We start from the raw sequence: 6,043 nt of genomic DNA, 5'->3' as shown, positions 1-6,043 counted from the left end.
GGATCTAATCAGGGCAAACTTAAAAATGCTATGAATGAAATGCAGTCTAAACTGGATACTCTGACTGCCAGGGTAAACGAGGCAGAAGAACGAATTAGTGAGATAGAGGATAAGATGATAGAAAAGAAAGAAACCGAGGTGGCATTGGAAAAACATATTAAAACCCAACGAATCAAACTGAGAGAGATTAATGACTCAGTGAAATGTCCCAATATCAGAATTATTGGGATCCCTGAGGGGATGAGAGAGACAGAGGTCTAGAAGATATATTTGAACAAATCGTAGCAGAGAACTTCTCTACTCTGGGGAAGGAAACAAGCATTCATGTCCAAGAGGCAGAGCGGACCCCTCCCAAGCAGACTGATGCCATGACATATAATAGTACAATTTGCAAATCTTAAATCCAAGGAAACAATCTTTTTTTTTTTTTAAAGATTTTATTTATTTATTTGACAGAGACAGAGACAGCGAGAGCAGGAATACAAGCAGGGGGAGTGGGAGAGGGAGAAGCAGGCTTCCTGCTGAGCCGGGAGCCCAATGTGGGACTCGATCCCAGGACCCTGGGATCATGACCGGAGCCGAAGGCAGTCGCTTAACCAACTGAGCCACCCAGGCGCCCCCCCAAGGAAACAATCTTGAAAGTGGCGAGGGGGAAGAGATTTCTTACATACAGAGGGAGGAACATCAGAATAATGTCGGATCTGTCCACAGAGACCTGGGAAGCCAGAAAGGCCTGGCAAGACATATTCAGGGTACTAAATGAGAAGAACATGCAGCCAAGGATATTTTATCCGGCAAGGCAGTCATTCAGAATGGATGGAGAGACAAGGAGCTTTCAAGACCGGCAGAAACTGAAAGAATATGTGACCACCAAGCTGGCCCTGCAAGAAATATTAAGGGGGGGGTTCTATAAAAGGAGAAAGACCCCAAGAATGATATAGAACAGAAATTTACACAGTCTATAGAAACAAGGACATCACAGGCAACATGATGACAGTAAAATCATATCTTTCAATAATCACTCTCAGTGTGAATGGCCTAGATGCTCCCATGAAATGGCACAGGGTTGCAGATTGGATAAAAAGACATGACGCATCCCAATGCTGTCTACGAAAGACTCATTTTGAACCTAAAGATACATCCAGACTAAAAGTGAAGTGATGACATGACAATGACAATGTCATGACGTTTTTCATGACAATGGACCTCAAAAGAAAGCTGGGGTACCAATTCTCATATCAGACAAATTAGATTTTAAGCTAAAGACTGTAGTTAGAGATACAGAAGGATATTATATCATTCTTAAGGGTTTATCCAACAAGAGTATCTAACAGTTGTAAATATCTATGCCCCTAACATGGGAGCAGCCAACTACATAAGCCAACTGTTAACCAAAATAAAGAGACATATTGAAAATAATACGTTAATAGTAGGAGACCTCAACACTCCACTCTCAGCAATAGATAGATCATCTAAGCAGAAAATCAACAAATAAGAGCTTTGAATGACACACTGGACCAGATGGACCTCATAGGTATATACAGAACATTCCACCCTGAAACAACAGAATACTCATTCTTCTTGAACGCACATGGAACTTTCTCCAGAATAGACCACATACTGGGTCACAAATCAGGTCTCAACTAACACCAAAAGATTGAGATTATTCCCTGCATATTCTCAGACCATAATGCTTTGAAACTGGAACTCAATCACAAGAAAAAAATTGGCAGAAATTCAAACACTTGGAAGCTAAAGACCATCCTGCTTAAGAATGTTTGGGTCAACCAGGAAATCAAAAAAGAACTTAAACAATTCATGGAAACCAATGAAAAGGAAAACACATAGGTCCGAAACCTGTAGGATACTACAAAGGCATTCCTAAGTGGAAAGTACATAGCCATCCAAGTCTCACTCAAAAAAATAGAAAAATCCTGAATATACAAATTAACTTTACACCTTAAAGAACTGGAGAAAGAACAACAAAGCCTAAGACACACATTAGAAGAGAAATAATTAAGATTAGAGCAGAGATCAATGAATTAGAAACCAGAAATACAGTAGAGCAGATCAATGAAACTAGAAGATAGTTCTTTAAAAGAATTAATAAGATTGATAAACCATTGGTCAGACTTATCCAAAAGAAAAGAGAAAGGACCCAAATTAATAAAATTATAAATGAAAGGGGAGAGATCACAACTAACACCAAAGAAATAGAAACAATTATTAGAAATTATTATCAACAACTATATGCCAATAAATTAAGCAACCTGGAAGAAATGGATGCCTTCCTGAAAACCTATAAAGTACCAAGACCGAAACAGGAAGAAATTGACAACCTGAATAGACCAATAACCAGTAGCGAGATTGAAGCAGTGATCAAAAACCTCCCAAAAAACAAGAGTCCAGGGCCTGATGGATTCCCTGGGGAATTCTACCAAACATTCAAAGAAGAGATAATACCTGTTCTCCTGAGGCTGTTTCAAAAAATAGAAACAGAAGGAAAACTTCGAAACTCATTCTATGAGGCTAGCATTACCTTGATCCCCAAACCAGACAAAGACCCCATTAAAAAGGAGAATTTCAGACCAATATCCCTGATGCATATGGTTGCCAAAATTCTCAAGAAGATCCTAGCTACTAGGATCCAGCAGTATATTAAAAGGATTATCCATCACGACCAGGTGGGATTTATCCCTGGGATGCAAAGGTCGTTCAACATTTGCAAATCAATCAGTGTGACAGAACACATTAAAAAGAGAAGAGACAAGAACCACGTGGTCCTCTCCATGATGCAGAAAAAGCATTTGACAAAGTACAGCATCTTTTCCTAATTAAAACTCTTCAGTATAGGGATAAAGGGAACATTCCTCAATTTCATAAAAACCATCTATGAAAAACCCACAGCGAATATCATTATCAATGTGGAAAAGCTGAGAGTCTTGGTGATCACAGCTTTGTAATATAGCTTGAAATCAGGCAACGTGATGCTGCCAGCTTTGATCAGGAACACGACAAGGATGCCCACTCTTGCCACTATTGTTCAACATGGTACTGGAAGTCCTAACAACAGCAATGAGACAGCAAAAAGAAATAAAATGTATTCAAATTGGCAAGAAGCCAAACTCTCTCTCTTCGACATGATACTTTATGTGGAAAACCCAAAACACTCCATCCCCAAATTACTAGAACTCATACAGCAATTCAGTAATGTGGCAGGTTACAAAATCCATGCACAGAAATCAGTTGCTTTCCTATACACTAACAATGTAACTGTAGAAAGAGAAATTAGGGAATCGATTTAATTTACAATAGCACCAAAAACCGTAAGATACCTCGGAATAAACCTAACCAAAGACGTAAAGGATCTATACTCTAGAAACTACAAAACACTCATGAAAGAACTTGAAGAAGACACAAAAAGATGGAAAAACATTCCATGCTCATAGATTGGAAGAATAAACATTGTTAAAATGTCTGTGCTGCCCAGAGCAATCTATACTTTCAACACCATCCTGATCAAAATACCAATGGTATTTTTCAAAGTGCTGGAAAAAAGCATCCTAAAATTTGTATGGAACCAGAAAAGTCCCCAAATCACCAAGGAAATGTTGAAAAAGAAAAACAAAGCTGGGGAACAGAATGGACAGCCCAAGATATAGACGCTCAACTCCATGGTCAACTAATCTTTGACAAAGAAGATAAAAATATCCAATGGAGGGGCATCTGGGTGGCTCATTCAGTTAAGCGGCTGCCTTCGGCTCAGGTCATGATCCCAGGATCCTGGGATTGAGTCCTGCATCAGGCTCCCTGCTCAGTGGAGAGCCTGCTTCTCCCTCTCCCTCTGCCTGCCTCTCTGCCTACTTGTGCTCTCTATCTCTCTGTCAAATAAATAAATAAATAAAATCTTTAAAAATACATCCAATGGAAAAAAAGACAGTTCTTTAATAAATGGTGCTGGGAAAATTAGACAGCTACATACAGAAGAATGAAACTCGGCCATTCTCTTACACCATACACAAAGATAAACTCAAAATGGATGAAAGACCTCAATGTGAGACAGGAATCCATCAAAATCCTAGCAGAGAACATAGGGAGTAACCTCTTCGACATTGGCCACAGCAACTTCAAGACACGTCTCCAAAGGCAAGGGAAACAAAATTGAAAATGAACTTTTGGGATTTCATCAAGATAAAAAGCTTCTGCACAGCAAAGGAAACAGTCAACAAAACAAAGAGGAAACCCACGGAATGGGAGAAAATATTTGTAAATGACACTACAGATAAAGGGCTAGTATCCAAGATCTATAAAGAACTTCTGAAACTCGATACCCAAAAAACAAATAAGTCAAAAATGGGCAGAAGACATGAACAGACACTTCTCCAAAGAAGACATAACAAATGGCTAACAGACACATGATAAAATATTCAACACGATTAGCCATCAGGGAAATTCAAATCAAAACCACATTGAAGTACCACCTTACAGCAGTTAGAATGGCAAAAATGGACAAGGCTAGAAACAACAAATGTTGGAGAGGTTGTGGAGAAAGGGGAACCCTCTTACACTCTTGGTGGGAATGCAAGTTGGTACAGCCACTTTGGAAAACAGTGTGAAGGTTCCTCAAAAAGTTAAAAATAGAGCTACCCTATGACCCAGCAATTGCACTGCTGGGTATTTACCCCAAAGATACAGATGTAGTGAAAAGAAGGGCCACATGCACCTCAATGTTCATGGCAGCAAAGTCCACAATAACCAAACTGTGGAAGGAGCCAAGATGCCCTTCAACAGACAAATGGATAAAGATGTGGTCCATATATACAATGGAATATTGCTTAGCCATCAGAAAGGATGAATACCCACCATTTACATCAACATGGATGGAACCGGAGGAGATTATGCTAAGTGAAATTAGTCAAACAGAGAAAGACAATTATCATATGGTTTCACTTATTTGTGGAACATAAGCAATAACATGGAGGACATTAGGAGAAGGAAGGGAAAGAGGAAGGGGGGGAAGTCAGAGGGTGAGATGAACCATGAGAGACTATGGAGTCTGGAAAACAAACTGAGGGTTTTAGAGGGGAGGGGTAGGGGGATGGGTGAGCCCAGTGATGGGTATTAAGGAGGGCACCTATTGCATGGAGCGCTGGGTGTTATACACAAACAATGAATCATGGAACACTGAATCAAAAACTAATGATGTACTGTATGGTGACTAACATAACACAATAAAAAATTATAAAAAAATAAAACTGACTAGAAAAGAAAGTGTAAATAGGCCTATAACAAATATAGAAATTAAATTAGTAATTTGAAATCTATCTGCAGAGGAAAGCCCAGACCTACATATCTTCATTGATATATTCTGTTAAATATTTAAGGAAGAAATTAAATGAATCTTTGAGAAACTCTTCCAGAAAACAGAGAAAGAGGAACCATTTCCCAGCTCATTCTACAAAGTCAATATTACTCTGATTCCAAATCCAAAGATGTTACAAGGAAACTATAAACTGATATCCTTCATAAATATGGATTAAACAATCCCCAATAAAATACTAGCAAACCTTATCCAGAGACCTATAAAAAAGATTATACCCATGATCAAGTGGAATTTATCCTAAAAGTGCAAGATTTGCTTAACATGTGAAAATGAATAAATGTAACACACCATCTTAATAGAATAAAGGAAAAGAAGCACATGTTCATCTCGATAGTTGTAAAACAGGGCATTTGACAAATCAAAGACTTCTTTATAATTAAAACCCTTAAACCAGGAATAAAAGGACAGGTCCTCAACCTGATAAACTGCATCTGTATAAAGAAACCTCACAGCCAAAATCATACTTGATGGTAAAAGATGGAGTGCTTTCTTCCCTAACTTTGGGAATAAGGCAAGGATGCCTTATTCAACATTGTACTGGACGTTTTAGCCCGAGCAATAGAAAGAGAGAGAGAGAGAGAGAAAAAGAAAGAAAGAAAGAAGAAAGAAAGAAAGAAAGAAAGAAAGAAAGAAAGAAAGAAAGAAAGAAAGAAAGAAAGA

The sequence above is a fragment of the Neomonachus schauinslandi genome, chromosome 1, assembly GCF_002201575.2.
Source record: "Neomonachus schauinslandi chromosome 1, ASM220157v2, whole genome shotgun sequence".
Lineage (NCBI taxonomy): Eukaryota > Metazoa > Chordata > Mammalia > Carnivora > Phocidae > Neomonachus > Neomonachus schauinslandi.
This window is presented reverse-complemented; position numbering follows the sequence as displayed.